Raw genomic sequence first — 21,144 nt, 5'->3', positions numbered from 1 at the left:
GAGTTCTTCTTTAAGCATTGCGCATGTTTGGCGACTGCTGATAAACTCCAGCGGTGGCCAGTAACCTAGGCAACTAACAGCTAGCAAATAAAAAAATCAGTCTGTTCTTGAGAACAGAGAGGATTTTTAAAAAGTAAATAGTAGTTTCTTATTTTTACTAGAACTTTGCAATTTCTGCATGGCAATAACTCTTTAAGGCCTGCTATTGGGGAGATGAGTTGGAAATTTTCAATGAAATCTTGTACACCAATCATGAACCATTGACCTTGCCAATGATATCACAAATGCACCTAATTTCTTTTCCCCCCTTTCATAACATACAAGATGTGACACCTTAGCGGGAATATAACACATTCTTCACACATTACATGCTCAAGTGCACCGACGCATTTCATCATCTCTCTCCGCAGCCCCTGTTCTCTGCCTTTCTCCATCAGTGTATGTCTACACAACAAGCTAATGGTGAGCTGCATTATTCAGGTTTATATTAAAAAGTTTGTATCCTATTCATACAGGGGCAGCTAGATTAATACTGCAGAAGCCCCTCTATAAATTCTGGTCTCCTCCTCTCCTTCCACGTGTTCTCTTAGGTATCACCCACCCTCCCATCACTCAACCACTGATCATCCTAGGCTCTTAGCTGCCGGGAGAAAGCTAGTGCAGATCAATGCTTGTGTGGAATGCTCTGACCCCATCCATTCCACTAAGGATCTGCAGAGGAATAAGACCCTCCACGTACTGAAGCCAGAGGTAAGAATTCTGCCATACAATCATCTCTGCTCTCCTTGTATTTTATTATTTTCTTTTCTTTATTTCATACTATCCATCGCAAAGTAACTCACTATATGACATCCTCAATGCATCATTTTGTAAAACATTAGAAGAAATGTTGAGCTCATTTTAAATTTAGCACGTATCCGGCAATGCTCAAATTACCCTTTTTTTTGCTATTGTTAGAAACGTCTTCTGAAAATAAGCTTTTATCCACTGCACAATGCAAAAGGTAGAGATGTAGCAGGGCTGAATTTGTCAGGTAGCTTCCATGCACTTAGAAAATTCTTCATCCCAAATGATACAGCTCTGCTATATTTGTCGATGATACCATTTAGATCTCAAGGACAAATAAGGTGCACGAGGGTTCGTGATGGGACCAAATTGTGGTGATGCGATTTTCTTACTTTCGGGATTTGACCTGCAAGTGCCAAGAAGGAGAGGAAGAGTCTGATTTCTGACCATCAGCGATGTCTTATGATCCCTTTTTTTGGTAAATTATTTACAAACACTTGTCAGTGGATATGGATGCCTTTCAGGAAGCTTCTTGAAGTGATCCTATCTCCTCCATCCTGCTAATGGGTTTAATGTTTGACTCTATGAATCAATTACGAGCTCTTACCGGGAGTATGTATTCCCTCCTGACAATCAGATTACAAACAGCACAACATGTTGCCCAAACATCATTTTCCCCTTCCATTATACCCACAACTAGAAACATGAACTTGGCAAGGACGAGAGGAGTAACTTTGACTATAAATGATTTCCATCCAAGGAGTCTTATAAAGTGGCTTCCTTCTGAGCGGAATAGAAGAGGGTGGATGTTCTGATATACAGCAATCACAACTAAGGAAGGGACCGTAGCGTGAAAGATCTCATCTCCAAACCTGGGAAACTGTGCTTCCTGTTGATAATCCCACTAGCGTCAAGCTCCTTACATACTTCTCAGTAGGCTTGTTCCTCTTACTTAAAAATAAAGAATAGGCTTTTTTGAATTCTCCTAGTGTTCGGGATAATACTCACCCCATGTTCTCGGCTATTTGTTCTTCCTCTCCTGAAATTATTCAAGACAAATCTTTTGTATTAGTAGAAATCTCCGTAGAAAGGAATCGCTTCAATTAGAGAAGAAAGCCTGGCGGGATACTGTAACGCACGTACATATCAATAGGGCGCTCCGCCATCCACTGATGAAGTGGGATTGGGTTTATCCATTCACAGATGAATAGTTATTTTGCCTTTTGTTAGTAGTGGGGTGCACGTGACTCGATGAAGCACGACATATCGTACCTTGGTACTGTACACATGTGCTTTGTTGTAGAACTATGATTTGATCTCCTTGTCGGGAAATGTTAGGTCTAATTAGCTTCCGCAGCAGTTTGCTTTGTTGTAATAGATTAGTTTTACAGTCTTCCATGGACTCCCTACGGCAACAGAAAAAAATAGAGTTGAAGCGGAGGCATGTGCTCTGTATGCCGCAGAATATTTCTCCTGGGTCGTTGAGGTCATAAAGGTTCATACTGAAGATGCGAGAAGGGTTGAGTCTTCTTTTCAAGGCTGGGATTTCTGGACCACTCTGAGTATTTTGTTTTTTAATCCAAATTCTGGATTGATGATTTTATAGTTCAGGCTTTATAAAAAGGTGATTTCTTGGTGGCAGAGGAATAAAATGTGAGGATTATTTCAGGCTGTAAATGTAAGAAAGTTATGGATAAATGGAATGATGCCTTAAATTATTTGGATTGTGACAAATAGGAAAGTAAAGACTGTCCTAGAGCGAGGGTTCTTAGTCTTTTTATGCTATGGAAGTCTGTAAGGTTAATGGAACTAATTTCAAAATAAGAATATTTAGTTACGAGTGTAAATTTATATCACTTGTTTCTATGGGTCACATGAGCAGCAAATATTGATGGCTTCCAACCCAAGATTACAGACCCCCCCCCAAATGACACGCGTTAAAGAGAATCGGTCAGCAGGTTTTTGCTATGTAATCTGAGCACAGCATGAGGTAAGGGTTAAAACACTGATTGCAGCAAAGTGCCATTATCAAGCTGTGATCGGTTTACTTGCAGTGAAGGTTTCATCACTAGGATATTATCATTGCTAATACCAGCTGCCACTTGAGTACTGGTCTGACTCCGCCCCCTCCTGTGATAAGCAGCATACTGTCAATAGACAATCTACACAGAGAGCCTGATGTGGGTGGGGTTAACTTTCTAAGCTCTGCTCAATCCTAAATCTAAGAACTCTGTGTGAAAACCGTTGCACCCAGTAAACTAAGTGACATATCACTGGAATCAGGGTCTCTTTTCTTACATCATGCTGTTCTCAGATGAGGTACTAAAAACCTGCTGACAAATTCCCTTTAAGAGCCCTTTTTCTAGTCTGACGTTTGCCAATAACACTTTATGATATGAGTTTCAAATTTGCCATACTTTGTCAGTCATTAGAATTAGATTTTCCACATTTTGTGGTAGAGTCTGTTTAAAGGGAACCTGTCACCATGAAATGCAGTCAAACATACAGGCACCATGTTATAGAGCAGGGGGAACAGAGCAGACAAATATACAGTATAACCTGAATACTAATCATAGAAACATCTGCCCTTTCTGGGGGGTTTTAGTCCAGTGACTGACAGCTACCATTGTATAATTGTGCATACAGAGATGGCTGTCAGTCACTGAGAGGACTACCAACTGGGCCAAAAATGCCAGAAAGAGCGGAGGATTAAATGAATAAATCACGGGTTATAATGAATCTTTTCCCATAGAACTTTATATCAATCTATTCGGCTCTACCTGCTCTATAATAGGTGTGACTGCATTTCATGGTGACAGATTGCCTTTAAACAGACTCTACCAGAAAATATGGAAAATCTCATTCTAATGACTGATAAAACCTATTTCCCTTCATTTTCTATGACTTTTATCAGCTTATGTATTGGATTTCATAAAGTCTACTGCATACACTTTGGCATTGCTTATAAACAAGGAAGCCATACATTTATTTTTTCCAACAAAATAAATAGGCAAAATCTTGTATCCTATAGCTAAAAAGAATCACCATCTTAGTTAGGTTATAATAATCGATGGCTCGATATTACAAAATGAAGTCTAAAAAAGCAATCATTTTATTTTTTTTTATTTTCTCATAAATTAATAGTACGCTTGAAAATATGCAACTTTGTAATCTATTTTATCAGAGAAAACTGATTCCTTCTCTTACTGGTCTGATCTTTCATTCTCAAAATTCTCAGTTCACAGGTAAAGGAATACAGAGTTTCCCATTACTAATATAGGAAATGACAAGTGTTACTGAAAAAGTTCTTGTGGAGAAATGTAACTGTCATTTCAAGAGAACGTGCAGCAGAAGTTCTGTCTCCGCCTCTAGCTCCTCCCTTCTCTCGCCATAGAATTCTAAAAGCACCAACTGTCATCTCCTATCTTGGTAATGGGAAATTCTGTCTTCACCTAATACAGATCTTACAGATTTTACCCAAGAATTAAGAGTGTAAGATCAGTCCAGGCGGAAGCAGATTTCTGATGACATATATTATAAAGTTTCTTATTTTCATGTGTACTGTTGATCTATGGGAAAAAAAAAACAGTTTTTCTTTCAGTGAAGAATTAAGTTAATTAGAAGGATCAAACATGGCCACATTACATTATAATGACTATGCTCATAATGGTATTAGTGGCAAACTTTATTTCCCTGATATCAGGCACTATAATAAGAACAAAGAGCCATTGATCTAGGCAGACCTTATAGTATTGTGGCAAATTTTCAGGGTAAAATGTGTTTATATAGTCTATAAAGCCCTTCATGTCCTGTAAATTAGTGATCGACCTTGATGTCCTCATTTACATATATAACATATCAGAGGATCATCCCTTTAAGAATTATGAATATTATAAATCAACATTGTCCTTCTATACCCAAAATGACACACTCCTAAATCCACCTACACAGAGAATCCCATTTCTTTTCCTGTGATTGTTCAATTGTCAGGAGTGTATGGATAATTTATAGATTTCAACCCGTGAAATATTTATTTGTTCGTTGCTGATATATTGGATTAGCCCATGGCCCTATTAATACTTATACATTATATATAAATCATAATAGACAGCATCAATAGTACGGGAACGCTGTACACATGAAGACTGCAAGGTGAACACAGCGGATGGAAAATTCAATTCAGCAATCAATTAAAGGGATCAATGTTGTCATACTATACACAGATCCTTGCATTGTTTTGAGTCCCATAGAAAATACATTTATTTTTCTTTCTTTTAGAGAATTTTACTTTCTATTGGTCCATCAGTGCAAAAAGGATCGCAGATGGTAAATGTTTTTGAAGCCTCCTTGTTGGCATATTTTTCGGTTCCGATGCCATTTATGCTACAGCTAAGTGCTCAGAGCCAGGTTCCTATATATTGTAATTATTTTCTCTACTTTTGGATCGAAGAACTTTATTCAAAACATCTTGTGCAAAAACAATGTTTCTTCTACTTATTACTGCTACTTCTTTCCTCTGCATTTCTTGGATTCTAAGTAGTGGACACATGCCTGGAAAGCTTGGCTCAGAAAATGTTGGTACAGCTGGTGCTACTGCCATGGATTCCAGGAAAAAGGGTTTAAAAGACAGAAGTGTTAGTGTTTATCTCTCACAGAGACACAAGAGAAATGGATTATTTTCCTTTTTAAAGAGAACCTGTCATCAGGAATATCCATCTTAAACTTAAGAGTTTGGGCATTATGGCGCTGCCATACTGATTTAATATGTACCTTCAGTGTAAAAATCTGCAGCTTCGTCTTTGTTAAATTATTATTAGAAGTTTCGGATCCCTAAACTCTTCGAGCGTCAGGGCGAAACTGTGGGTATGGTCTTCGTCTCTTCCCCCACCGTTGCAAGCATCTGGTGTCTTTATCTTTTTCCCATTTACATTTCACGCTGCCACCGTCCAAGCCGCAGGCAATGCTTGCGCAGATTGCTCTGGTGGTGGGCTTCAGGAAAATGGCACTGGTGGCGGCACACACACACACATTTAGAACTCGGCCCAATGCCACTCCCGGCCCCTTTTTACTGAAGACCGCTGAAGGTTGGTCGATCAATCTGCAATTAATCCTGAGGCCCGTCATCAGATCAATCGGCGCAAGCGTCCCCATTCAGCTAGGACGGTGCCAATGCCAAATTTAAATTATGAAGAAGAAAAAGGCATCAGAGGTAGCACAAGGGCAGAGCCGAAGACCCTACCCACAATCTGCCCCTATGGCAGAGAGTTTAGGAATACAAAATTTCTAATGATGATTTGACAAAAACTAGGCTACCGATTTCTATACCGATAGTACCCATTATGCCCATTACTTTAATTTAACATGGATAGTCCTGATGACAGGTTCTCTTTAAAGGACATTCTTCATTTATTACACATAGACCAACTCTTAATTTGAATTGACATATGAAGTAATTTGAGTGGCTACTCAGCAATTGCCCCTGTCTATACATAATAGTGTTTCATTTATGGGTCTACCAAGCAGCAGGTTGTAGGTCTGTAGCACCACCGGGTGATTAGATGTAGCTGGCTCCAGGAAAGGCAGCATTGTGGCTCAGTGGTTAGCACTGTTGCCGTACAGCGCTGGAGTCTTGGGTTCAAATCCCACCAAGGACAACATCTGCAAGGAGTTTGTATGTTCTCCCCGTGTTTGCGTGAGTTTTCTCCGGGTACTCCGGTTTCCTCCCACATTCCAAAGACATACTGATAGGGAATTTAGATTGTGAGCCCCATCAGGGACAGTGATGATGATGTGTGCAAACTGTAAAAGCGATGCAGAATATGTTAGCGCTATATAAAGATCATTATTATTATGTTCATCTTCTTTGTTAAGGAGGTAAGAACTGGTTTAATACATTATTAGTTTTTATTCCAGGGAATGTAGATATGTTTAGGGATGAGCGAGTATACTTGTTAGGATTCGGTACTCGGCGAGTAATGCGGTACTCGAATCCTCACGAGTATTTCACTACTCGCCTCGCAATATTCGGCACAGCACTGCACAGTCCCCGCACAGCCCAGCACAGTCCTGCACAGTCCCCACACAGCCCAGCACAGTCCTGCACAGTCCCCGCACAGCCCAGCACAGTCCCACACAGCCCAGCATAGACCCCGCACAGTACCTGCAAAGCCCTGCACAGTCCCGCATGGCACAGTCTTCGCACAGGCCAGCACAGTCTTCACAGAGGCCAGCACAGTCCCGCACAGCCCGGCACAGTCCCTGCACAGGCCAGCACAGTCCCGCACAGCCCGGCACAGTCTTCACACAGGCCAGCACAGTCCGCACAGCCCGGCACAGCCCTGCACAGGCCAGCACAGCCCCCGCACAGGCCAGCACAGCCCCCGCACAGGCCAGCACAGCCCCCGCACAGGCCAGCACAGTCCCGCATAGCCTGGCACAGTCTTCGCACAGTCCCAGCCCAGCACAGTCCCCTTCCATTAATCGCATTTCCCATAGATTTACATTGGACTTGCTACTCGTTACAAGTACCCGAGTATTAGGAGGTACTCGTAATGAGTACAGCGAGTCCGAATACTACACTACTCGCTTATCCCTAGATAACATATGTACATCTGTCATCCTGCGTTGTGCTTAAATTATGCAGTTGTCACTAGATGGCTCTGTTTCAGATGAGTTATATAAGACGCAGATTGCAGGAAGTACAGTCAGTGTGTAGTTGAATCCACATGGTGTGATAAGGGAGCCTGCTACAAAGTTGAAGTGAACTAAAGACCCCAATACACATTAGACTAATGTTGGCTGAACTCACCGATATCGATGGTCTAATGTCTATGGGAGCACTAGCCAACTGAAGGTCTGGAAAGATGTTGATCAGGAATAGGAAACTATGGACTGGTTAATCTGCCAGCCAACATGTCAGTCCGTGGCCTGCTCAAAGAGAGTGCAGAAACGCGATAGAGTGAGCGATACTGTGCCTGGGAGCATCTTTTGGCCAATAGCCATCTAATTTTTATAGCCAGCCCGCCTATAGGTAGCTTAAAGCTCTGTAGAGCAAACAAATGGGCTGAGGGAAAGCAGGTGACTAAGAAGTATCAGAAAGAGTAATATAGGAAAGTGATTTGACACTAGTAGAGGAGGTTGTAGGTGGTCATGTGCATGAGGCAGCATTTTTGGGCCCCCTTGAGATTCCACCTAGGTTTCACCCCACCTCTGCCTCCACCCCTCGAATCTTCCACAGTTCCACCACAAACTTCACGTCTGCACCACATCCTCACCAATCACACATTAACAGTTTCCATCAAACACCATATCACATACATAACCATCAGCTTTTGTTTTTCTGTTTTAGGTATATTTTTCTTTGTTTTTCTTTAAGGGAACGTGTCACATTCATTTTTTTTAAATGACCAATAATACAGCACACAAGGGACAAATACTGACTCACCATGACCAGATCACATATTACCACCACATAGTGACCAAATATTACCATTTAGAAGGAACTAATACCACCACACCATGGCCAGATCACATATTACCACCACAAAGTGACCGAATAATACCACATACAAAGACCAAATACTGTCACACTATGACCAGACCACATATTCAAGCTACATAGTGACCGAATAATAGCACATACAGATTTTAACGGAATTGATAAATTTGAAAATGACCAGATGCGGAAGCAGCCTCCAGCTGTCAGTTTTTTCTTGGCTGATTATCTAAAAAAGAGGAGTCACACGTTGTTTCTTTTTTTAATTATTTAAATAAATAATTTAAAAACTGGCTTGGGGTCCCCCTGATTTTTTGATAACCAGCCAAGCTAAAGCAGACAGACAGTTGGCTTGTATTTTCAGTAGTATTTTACTAACCCTATAGTAAGATTGTAATAAAGAAACAAGAATAAAGTCCTTTATCTAATATATAAAGCTCAAAGTGTGTGTGTATGTATGTATGTGTGTGTGTGTGTATGTCCGGGATAGGCATCCGCACCGTCGCAGCTACAGACACAAAATTTGGCAGTCACACGTCTGGACCCCGAGAGCGTCCTAAGCTATGTTGTGAGGCAAAATTTTAACCCCACGCATTCCAATTCACCAAACAATTTTGCCCCTGTCTACATACTGGGGAAAAACTGTGTGCGCGTCAAGCCCCGCCCCTCATTATGATGTCATAATGCCCCTATGTACATAATGGGGGAAAAAGTGTGTGCGTATCAAGCCCCACCCCTCATTATGATGTCATAATGGTTTCCATGGCGACGCTGATGTCATCATAGGTCGCAAGCCCCGCCGCTCATAATGATGTCATAATGGTTGACTATGGGATGGAGGATGTGTGATGGGTATATGGGCACTGGACTATGGGATGGAGGATATGTATTATGGGTATATGGGCATGGGACTATGGGATGGAGGATGTGTGATGGGTATATGGGCACTGGACTATGTGATGGAGGATATGTATGACGGGTATATGGGCACGGAACTATGGGATGGAGCATGTGTGATGGGTATATGGGCACTGGACTATGGGATGGAGGATATGTATGACGGGTATTTGGGCACGGGACTATGGGATGGTGGATATGTATGATGGGTATATGAGCACGGGACTATGGGATGGAGGATGTGTGATGGGTATATGGGCACTGGACTATGGGATGGAGGATATGTATGATGGGTATTTGGTCACGGGACTATGGGATGGCGGATATGTATGATGGGTATATGGGCACGGGACTATGGGATGGAGGATATGTATGATGGGTATATGGGCATGGGACTATGAGTTGAAGGATGTGTGATGGGTATATGGGCACTCGACTATGGGATGGCGAATATGTATGATGGGTATATGGGCATGGGACTATGGGATGGAGGATGTGTGATGGGTATATGGGCATGGGACTATGGGATGGAGGATGTGTGATGGGTGTATGGGCACTCGACTATGGAATGGAGGATGTGTGATGGGTATATGGGCACGGGACTATGGGATGGAGGATAATTATAATTTGCTATAAATAACCACAGTTAGTTACTATGCCCGGGCAGCGCCGGGCTCTTCAGCTAGTTTAAAATAAAACTCCCCACCGTCTTTTACCCATATATTTTAAAAAGTGAAAAATAATAAAACACCATATTCCTTCCTTGTCCAATGAGAAGATAATCCATATCTGACCCCTGACGATCCGGATGGTTTGGAAAGCAGTCACATCAGTGATGCGACCACTCTCCACGCCAGCCATAACACAATGAGCAGAGTGTGAGAATCTTTGCCTGTGACCGGCGGTAACCCCAATTATGTCACCGCCGGTCACAGGCAAGCAGCGCTTCTCACACTCTGCTCAGTGTGTTCCAACCAGCTGGAAGAGCAGTCACATCTACCTACAAAGCAACATCAAGAGACTACTATACATTATGAAGATGGTTAAGGTTCCTTTCTAACATTCCTCTCACTTCACCTGTTGTGTGCAATCCTGATACTCTCCTAAAGTAACTGGCAGACTCATTGTATTGCAGGAAACTCGGGAATCAGTGAGTCAGACAATGTATTCCTTTATTATAATGTAGCCTTGCACCATCCCCTCTGCACATCTCCAGTCACTTACAACTTGATGAGGATCACTGGCCATGCCCCCAATGACATCACTGCAGAGCTACTGGTTGAGCCACAGACAGGAAATCTCTGCTCTCTGCTTTGAACAGACTATAGCAGGTAGCAAGGAGCAGGAAGTTGCATCACACAACTCAGGAACAGTGCACAATCTTTCAGATAGGCATTATTGTACTTTAATTCAGTGTGCCCCCAAATCACCTTTAAGCATATTTGTTTATATAATATATGCATAAAATGAAAGTTTAGGGAAAGGTTAGAAAATTAATTGTTAACAATTAGGTCCAAGACTTTGATTTTTGGACAGTGTTTGGTCTCTTAACAGCCATGGTAAAATCACACAAGCCTATGATGAGCCTGGATTCAAAGTTAGATACGATTTCCGTAAGTCCAATGCTCCTAAAACTGTGCTTGTCCTGCAATTGCAGAACTACAGCCTTTGCCTTTAAGGACATGCTGGTAATTGTAGCTTTGTGAGAGATAAAGAGCCAAACATTAGAAACTACTGCATAAATCAATGCAGCTACACTATTGTCGCTGTTAACAGCTGTGCCCTGATGGAACAAAGCCAACACAGAGGAAAATCTAGAGCAGGTAAGCATTTCCCAAGAGTAGAGGTTTTCTTATCATCTTAAGACTACACCTGAACATCCCCTTCAAGCGTTGTCTTTCAGGATTTCTATGTAAAAGGTACGCCAAGAGGGTTGGTGGTTGGCCCTTGTAGGTTCAATCGGCAATGCTAATAAACTGGTTCATTTTCATCAGGATTGCTTGGCTGCTTTGTGGTGGAGCTAAGAACCTTGGCTCGCAGAGCGCTGAGACATTGGGGCATCTGATTCTCATACCTTAGTCTTCAGTAGCATTGATTTAATGAGGATGATCAGATGTCTGGAAACCTTACAAAGAGATTGGCAAGAAATGTAAGCAAATCAACATCATAGGAATAATTTATAATGAAAAAAGGACACGGCAAATGCTCTGTCACTGTCATTATTGGAAGAATACTACCTAAAGGGTTTGAGGACTTCATATTTCACTGCAAATTTGTAAAAATAAACAACTTTACTCTAAGACAACATCAAGAATGCACAATACAAAAACTATTGACCACCTAGTCTGATGTGGGTTCAGTCTTTGTGCGGACTGCAGAGAGCCCAGGTTCTTATAGTCTGTATATATGATGGCCGGATGGATTGCTCCCTCGAAAAGGTACCCGCACTCCTCTAGGGCCTTCTTAATTGACAACCAATTGTGCTCTGGGACAGGGTAGGCCTTGGAGAAGAAGCCACAGGTCACCATATGGCCAGAGGGTGCCTTAAATATCAGACTATTGGCTAAGGATGTTTTCAGAAGTGCGCACTCACCCTTTAAGAGGCAGGAACCTAAACACACTCCCAAGAAACATGAGTGCCGTGCGCATGTTCTGGGAGGAAGCAGACATTGAGGTAATGCGGACGGGTAAGTGAACCCTCCAGCATCACTGCAGTAAGGTGGAAGGGGATTCGTGCATGGGCGCTGGCACTGTCCTAACAGCTATGAGGGGTAGCTAACACTAGAGAAGACAGAAAAAGGATCTAGATGAACTTGAACAATGGGCAGCGACTAATAGAATGGTATTTAACAGGGAGAAATGCAAGATTCTACATCTGAACAAGATACATGAAAAATACATCTACAGAATGGAAGGAATAGAACTAATCAACAGCACGTGTGAAAAAGACTTGAGTATACTAATAGATCACAGATTGCACATGAGTGTGCAATAACAACAGTGTGATGAAGCAGCAAAAAAGCCATCACAGATCTTTGATGTACTAAGAGAAGCATAGAGTCTATATCATGTGAAGTAATTATCTTCCTTTACTCCTCCTTGGTCAGATCTTATCTGGAATACTGTGTCCAGTTCTGGGCACCATATTTAAAAAAAATATATTGAAAAACTGGAGCAAGTTCACAGAAGAGCTAACAGGATGGCGAGCGGACTGAAAACTATGTTTTACGATGAACAGTTAAAGGATCTGGGAATGTTTAGCTTGCAGAAAAGAAGACTGAGGAGACAAAATAGCTGTCTACAAATATCTGAAGGGCTGTCACAGTGTTGAGGGATCATCCTTATTCTCATTTGCACATGGAAACAGGAGAAGCAATGGAATGAAACTGAAGGTAGAAAATACAAATTAGATATAAGAAAAAACTTTTTGACGGTGACGGTGATCAATGAGTGGAAAAGGCTGCCACAAGAGGTGGTGAATTCTCCTTCAAGGGAAGTCTTCAAACAGAGGCTGGACAGACATCTGTCTGAGATGGCTCAGTGAATCCTGCACTGAGCAGGGGATTAGACACGATGACCCTGGATGTCCCTTCCAACTCTAACGTTCTATGATTCTATGACCATACTAAGCATGAGAGCTGTGTGGAAGACATAATACTGTGTAAGGGGGCTGTGTGGGTGACATAAAACTGTGTACAACAATATTTGAGGGGACATTATACTGTTTCAGGGGCTGTGTGGTGACATCATACTATGCGGGGACATCATACTGTATTTTGGGATTGTGAGGGCACTATATAGTGTTGGGAGCTGTTGATCAAGGTACAAGGACTGCATAAGAGGTGCTGTATTATTTACTGCTTTATATAAACTCTATAAAAAGAAGTGAATTATATGGTGTTGATTCCCTGCTACAAGTAAGAAAGCAGGTTACAATAAGCCCTATCTTAACATGTATTAACAGTAGCGGTGAGTCACAGGACTTGCTGCATTTTTTGGACTATAAGACGCACTTTTTTTCTCCAAAAATGTGGAGGAATATGGGGGGGTGCGTCTTATAGTTCGAATGTACCGGCTCTGGCTGTGGTGGGAAGGTGGGGAACGGCATCGACGGAGCAGAGGTCATAGAGGCAGGAGCCAGCTGCTGCGGCTTACTCCTGTGAACACTGCTAAATAGAAATGAATATTCACTGCATTCCATGCCCATGGGCGTGGAGGGCAATGAATATTCATTTCTCTTTAATAGCATCCTGGTATGATTGGCCCCCACCCCCATTCTGGTATGCATGGCCCCTTCAGAAAACATAAAAAAAACAAAAAAACATTACACTTACCTTTCCAGCGTTCCTTCGCAGCATCTTGTGCTGTGAGGGAACACCAGGAAGGTAGGTGTAATGTTTTTTTTTAATGTTTTCAGATGGTGCCATGCATACCAGGTTAAGGATGGGGCTCTGCATACCAGGATAGGGATGGGACCATGCATACTAAGATGAGATGGGGGCCTTGCATACCAAGAGAGGGATGAGGGTGATCATTCCTGTCAGGATAGGGATAAGGGGGACCATTCCTACCAGGATAGGGATGAGGGGGCCATGCATACCAGGATAAGGATGAGGGAACCATGCATACCAGGGTAGGGATGAGGGGGGACATGCATACCAGGATAGGGATGAGGAGGCCATGTGTATCAGGATGGGGATGAGGGGACCATATATACCAGGATAGGGGATATTAAGTACAGAATTGACCACATTTTTTGCTTCAAATTCTTGTCCTAATTTCCACCTCTAAAACCTAGGTGCATCTTATCATCTTATAGCTTGAAAAATACAGTAACTCTGCTCAATATTAAGTGATAAAAATTAATATAAAATAATAATAATAAGCAGAATTAAGTTAGGCCAGTTAGTGCGGCCCTCCAAAACAGTAACAGTCCTTCTTGTGGCTCCTTGGAGAATGTAATTGCTCACCCCTGCCTTAATATGGTTTAATAGTTTCAGAAACAAATCTAGAATAATTCAGAATGCCCATCTGGAAACTGGAAAAAAATGTATTTTGCAAATCTTGGATCTTTTGAATCTAGGATGTGTCAAAATTGTGCAAATTGGCGAAAGATAAAAACAAAATATTCTACTATTTCATTTTATTGATATTTGACAACAATTGTCAGAAAGCAAAATTGCATACTGCAAATCAGTTGGCACCTTCACCATGCTGTGCAGGACACCAGCTCTTTTACACTTGACAGGTTTATACTTTATGCCCTGTGGTGCTTTCATCTTTTAAGTTCAAAATATGCATTATCAATATTAATGAGAACATAATGCCCAAAATCAAAGCCACAGAGACAAAAAGGAACATTGCTCCCATGCAGGGCTTTCTGGTCTGAATCCAAGATGGAGGCTATTTATTTGAAGAAGGTCATTTTGCTCCTCAGCAGAAGTATCTCGCTGAAGTTTCATTTGCCTTCGTAGGTAATACTCTATCACACATGGATGTTGCTTGTACACTTACTTTTGCAGTATTGTGAAATGAATAATCAGCATTTCTGAAGATCTGTCTACTCTGCGCCTCGTATCTTGTCTTATTTTGTTCTGTAGCTTTCTTCCTCATCAGTAGCAATTCAGAAAATAAACAATGATCCTTTTCTGTCTATGCTTGGCCATGCATGACAAATAAAGGGGCTGGTTTGGTTATTAATATAAGCCCCACCCCCCCTTTTCAAAATGAACTGATGACGAGCAGACATTGGAAATACTCACTGGAAATGGACAAACCTGGACTTGCAATACTTTCTAAAGATCAGGTCACCTTTGTTAAAAGAATTCTGTCAGTGGATTTTTTCTATGTAATCTGAGAGCAGCATGATGTAGGAGTCAACACCCCGATTTCAGCAATGCGTCACTTACTGGGCTGTGTTTTGCCATTTCATTAAAATCATTGATTAATCATCAGGAGATTATCAGTAGAGGACTAGGTGTCTTGAGCCATCTAGTCCTGCTGCTCTTTGAAAACCGACTGGAAGCTTTCCAACAATATAGGGTGTACACAGAAAACAGCCAATCAGTGGTGTGGACGGGGTTAAACAGAGCTCAGGATTCCGAGCTCTGCTAGATCTGCAGCAGATAAAACAATTATTTTTTTACAACCGTTGCAGCCAGGAAGCTACAGTGGCTTGTGAAAGTATTCACCACCTTGGTTTTTGACCTATTTTCTTACATTACAACCTGTGTTTAAATATTTTTGCAATTTGATTGGTCAATGATGCAGTTGGTGAAGTGAAGTGAGAAAAATATAAGCATAAATTAAAATTTATGGAATCAAATCACTAAAAATTGGCATGTGCGTATGTATTCATCCATTTTGCTTTGAACCCCCTAAAAATTTTTAGTGCAAAAAATTACCTTCATAAGTCACATGCTTAGCGAAAGGAAGGCCACCTGTGTGCAATGTAAGTGTCACACTCTCTGTCAGTACATACACACCTTATCTGAAAGTCCGCAGGAGCTGCAACACCATTAAGCAAGAGGCACCACTAACCGAACACTATGAAGATCAACGAAATCTCCAAACAAGTCAGAGACAAAGTTTTTGAAAAGTACAAGTCCAGGTTAGATTATAAAAAAAAAATACCAATCTCTCATAATTCCTCGGAGCACCATCAAATCCATCATCATCAAATCGAAAGAACATGGTACCCCAACAAATCTGCCAAGTGAGGACCGTCCACCAAAACTATCAGCCCAGAGAGGCAACACAGAGACCAAAGGTAACCTGAAGGAGCAGCCGAGTTCCCAAGCTGAGACCAGAGTATTTGTCCATATGACCACAATAAGCTGTACACTCCATAGAGGTGGCATATATAGAAGAGTAGGGAGAAAAAAGCCTTTACCTACACACAAAAATTGTAAGGCTCCTTTTCAGTTTGCCAAAAGAAATGTGGGAGACTCCACAAATGTATGGAGGAAGAGGCTGAGGTCAGATGACAATAAAATTGAACTTTTTAGCTACCAAGGTAAACACTATTTGTGGCCCAATAACAGTATTATACATTACACAGGCAAACATCTCAACACATTATATGACACAATATATATACAGAAGACGCAGGACAACATACACATGACGCGATTGGTGTTTTCAGGGGTAGGAACGCGACAGTCATTGCCCACCACCCTTACATCAGCATGTGGACACTCCTTTAGCATGTCAGATTCGATAATGCTCATCTTTGGACATGTGGATTGGTTTGGACTGTCTGACACCCCTTTTCATCTTTTGGTTATTTGTGAGTTTATATGGTTTTGCTCAAAGACTTCTATTTGCTATCCCTATATAATTCATATAAAATGAAGCTATTATAGCAAGGGATTCCAGTTGTTCAATGTGTAAGACTGTATTCTCGTTAGTGGAGGAGTTTCTGTCATCATTTTCCTTAGGCTGACTTCACACATCCGTGTTTCACAATCCGGGTGCAAGCCATGATTTACGGACTGGCTGTGGGTCTACTTACCAGAACTCAATACCCTCATAGAGAAACAGTATATGAGGCTGTGGAAATCTGATCAGGAGTCCCGCAGTCACTCCATACATCCTGGTCTGTACCTGGGCCATGAAGCACGAATGTGCGAGGCCGGCCTAAAGGAAAGTTCGCATCATAGCCTAAAAATCTCAAACATACTGAACAACTGATCACTATATTTGCCATCACAGTCAACAGTGCCCTAGTTGGCCGTATTCTTCATCTATTCCTAATTGTGGCCTGGACTGGTGAATATTAATACTTGTAGCTGTAAACAGCCTATGAGGTCCATTCAGGAGGCCTCAAACCACAGACTAGTGAATACCAATCTGCAGAACACATAAAAACAACGACACCAATGGGTTAAATGTTTGCAGTCTGGAAATGACCTACACAACTAGGCACTGGTGGTGAAGGGAATGCCATAAAGAGCAGTACATTTAATTTCTTTTTAACCCCTGAAAGTAATTTACTTTAGATACTTGCAATGCGGTGCTATACTGTAGATAATGGAAAGCATTGCACATACAAAGGAACTTGCGACAAATGTTTTACGTCATGATTGCTATATACAGGCGAGACTATTCATGTGAGAAATTACTTTAACAAGGATTTCAGGACGAAAGATCAATCACAGTTTCAGTAAAAAAAAAAAAAAAGAAAAAAAAAACCTGGTGTATCTTGCCATATGTGTAATGTATAATATCAGAGTCGGCTGACTCGGCTCCAGGGATAAGGCTACTTTCACACATTAGTTTTTTGCCGTCAGGCACGATCCGGCTATTTTTAGAAAAAACGGATCCGGCATAAATTTTGGAGAACTGTAGAAACGGATCCGTTTTTCTGCCGGATCCGTCTAGCAGGTTATATCTGTTTCCTGGGGGCTGGATCCGTCATTTTCTGGATCCGGCGCATTCCGGCGCCCATAGACTTTCATTGTGGCAAAAAGCCGGAAGCGTCGGATCCGGCGCTTCCGGCTTTTTCGCCGGAGACAAAAAACGTTACTGTAGCCGTTTTTTCCAGACGCCGGAATGAGACAAGTAGCCGGATCCGGCAAAAAACGGATGAAACGCAATGCCATCCGGCACGATCCGGCGCTAATGCAAGTCAAAGGGGAAAAACTGGATCCGGCATTGCATTTTGCCGGATCCGGTTTTACAAAAAAAAGCCGGATCGCGCCTAACGGCGAAAAACTGATGTGTGAAGGAGGCCTAAGTAGACTCTTTGGCAACAGAGTCCCAGTGGGCCCACTTTGCTTTAATGTCTTCTAGGAGTGATAACTGTTTTGCTTGTTTAATGTAAGAGTTCCATTACAGCTTTTCTTATTTCATTCTTATTCTTTATTGAGGTACGAGCTGTAGCTTCTATCATTACAATTTTGGCCTCCAAATGGTTTTCTGGTATCTTTTTAGTCCATAAATGGGAGACAGTGACCAGAAAACAGTGATTCTGCTATTTAGATCTTTTTCCACAGCTTTTGACAACAATACCATATATTTATTTTATTTTTAGATTTTACTCATATTCTGAGAAAAAGGGGGTGATATGAATATATATATATATATATATATATATATATATATATATATTATTTTTGTAATATTTTTTAGTGGCTCAAGTCCTAAATTCTTGACATGAACCAGTTAATTGCTTGATTGCTTGTACAATCCACTGCTGTGTGGCTCCTCAGTCCACAAGCTGCGCAGACAAAAGCAGTGCATCGGGAAAAAGGGGGTGAGGTATTTCTTTTTAATATTTTTTCAGTCATTTTTTATTGTAACCATACCATATGGGGAACTGTGGGACATCATATTGTGTGTGTAATGTAGTGGCATTATGCTGTGTGTAGTGGCTATCATCAGGCTCGGACTGGCCCATAGGGTAACAGGGGAATCCCCCAGTGGGCCACTGTATGGACAGGACTTGGCATAATTCACTCTGTACAGAAAATGAAGCATCTCATCATTAATTAACCAATCTACACAGTTTATTATTATTATATAGAGACATAGGTAAATTTGTGAACGAGGGTAGTGTCATATTTGTATGCAGGTGTAAAGTGGGCCCCCCCAAAGTCAATGTTACTGGTGGGCCCTTAGCACCCGAGACTGACACTGGCTATCATACTGTGTGGGTTGGATGTTGTGGGCACCATACTGTGTATGAAGGAGTGTTGGAATATCATTTTGTGTGTTGGGACTGTAAGGATCATCGTACTGTGCGAGTGAGAAATGGTGGCCATCATAATATATGGGCGGCTTTTGGATCATCATACTGAGTTGGGGCTGTGATGGCTGTTAAATGTGGATCTGTGATGGCCACTATACTGATTGGGAGCTGTGGAGGCAATTTACTGTCTGCGTAAGTGGGAGAGGCCCGTGCAGGCATCATATTGTGTGGAGGGCTGTTGGGGCCAGCATACTGTGTGGTGGATTGTGGGGGCATTATACTGTGTGGAGATCTGTGAGTGCTTTATATTGTGTGGGGTTGAGATCTTTAAAGGCCATCATACTGTGTGAAGGACTGTGGGAGCAATCATATTGTGTGGGAGGACTCTGGGGCCATCAAACTGTGTTAGAGTCTGTGGGACCACCATACTGTGTTCGGGGATTGTGTAATAATCCAACAGTGGGGGCAGACTGTAGAGGATATTATACTGTGAGGGCAGGGCAGACTGTGGAGCCATCATTCTGTGTGGGGTAACGTGCGGGTCATCTTACTGTTTGAAAGGACTGTGGGAGGATGTAGGAGCATCATACTGTAGGAGAGGAGCTATGGGGACATAATTATTTGGGGTTGTCACTCTGCGAGTATTATGTCAGGGAGTACTTTGGTGACATCCTACTGTGATAACTTGCTATCTTGATATCATTCATATTGCACATGTGGGGATACTGAGGAGACAAATTACGTGGGGGAATTCACTGTAAGGCATCATATTGTGTGTGGGGGCATTTATCGTACTGTACAATACATATCTCACTCCCTGTGTTTAATAGTTAGCAGGTATGCCCTTCTGTCATTATGCCTATGTGCCATATCCCACCATAAGTCTTTTTTTCTGCCAGGAGGCCCAAAAGAGACTCTTGCTAAGGGGCCTCATTATTTCTATGTACACTACTATCTTTATGCTATAGCTACCCTGTACAAAAGTCCTTTCAACTAACATCTAATTTAGTTATTTAATAGATGTTATTCTACTATATGTGAGTATTGTATTGTAGGAACCTTTTATTTCTCCTATTTGATTTAGTGTAATTCCTAAAAAAACATAAATCTTGTTTATTATTGTCTTTTTAGATGCCATGTTCTTACTCACGTTATAACCATGCATTATTGAAGCAAAGCAAAAACTTTACACCAGCCTGGAGATCCACTGAAAGTATTGTTGATATACAGTATGTTTCACATCTATTGTATCTACTGGTACTATATATGATGAAATACTGGATACCTTTCATATGTTATCTGGGGCATATAGATATTGTACAGGAGGCTGCTTAGATTCTTTTCATCCACATTGAATGGAAGAGAATTTTGCGCCTGGACCTCCATTATGTTAAATCCATAGTATCCAGAAGCACTGTTGCTGTACAATCTGTTGAATCTACTTTACAATAGCCTTATAGGTTTTTAGTATTTTTGCTTTACTTTTTTCAAGCAGTGTGACTTCTGACATGTGCAATCTATGGTGCCCTTCTGTAATAGACAATTGTTTATTTAGTCCTTGTGCACCACAGACAGCACAGGGGCACAAAGTAGCTAGTGTGGTAGTGTACAGTATATGATTGTTTTTCCACATGGACCAATGGTCTACGTCGGTGGTGGGCAATTAAATTTCCCAAGGGGCCACATGGGATACTGTCACTATTGTGGAGGACCAAACCAACAAGCCAAACTTAATTTTGCACATCATTATTGTTTCACGTCAAAGGGCTTGTCCACTGCTAGGACCTCTTCTTGAACAAAATGTTTGGGCCTGAGAAAATAATTTAGCCTCCCATGCCGGCGCCATTGTTTACTGTGACTCGCGTTCGGTTGTTGTGACACCGGCACCCAATCAGCACTGGCATCTATGTCCCCGCCTCCTGTCGAATTGAGCAGGAAGAGGAAGTCTGAGATCAGCTGCAGCCCAGACTTACTGTTCATTTTTTATTTATCCGAAGGTGGGGACAGTGATGTCGGTGATGATTGGGCGCTGGTGTTACAACAACTGCACACGAGCCCCAGGAAACGGAGATCCGATACAGCGGGACTGGTGCCAGCACGGGAGGTGAGTATAAGCATTATTGTTTTATGGGTGCCAAGCGAGGGGTATGAGAAGTTGTCCAAATAGTGGACAACTTCTTTCATTTTCATCACTTAATGATAAACAAAATTAAAGAAGTTATCCACTGCTTGGACAACCCCTTCTCATTCCCTGCTCTTGATCCTAGATAAAATA

At 41.7% G+C, this 21,144-nt stretch overlaps 1 protein-coding gene across 2 annotated transcripts in view; it reads left to right on the top strand.

Moving 5' to 3' along the window:
* Window positions 1-599: 599 nt before the first annotated feature.
* Window positions 600-21,144, top strand: part of SERTM1 (serine rich and transmembrane domain containing 1) — a 117,236-nt gene continuing 96,691 nt past the window's right edge. The window contains exons 1-2 of one of the 2 annotated variants that reach the window (XM_073583233.1): window positions 600-750; window positions 20,867-20,973. The gene's annotated coding sequence lies outside the window, so the exon portion shown is untranslated. The remainder of the gene's footprint in view (window positions 751-20,866; window positions 20,974-21,144) is intronic. The other variant, XM_073583232.1, reaches the window with a different exon arrangement.

This window comes from Dendrobates tinctorius, unplaced genomic scaffold (assembly GCF_039654945.1).
Source record: "Dendrobates tinctorius isolate UK_male_01 unplaced genomic scaffold, ASM3965494v1 ptg000075l, whole genome shotgun sequence".
Lineage (NCBI taxonomy): Eukaryota > Metazoa > Chordata > Amphibia > Anura > Dendrobatidae > Dendrobates > Dendrobates tinctorius.
This window is presented reverse-complemented; position numbering and strand designations above follow the sequence as displayed.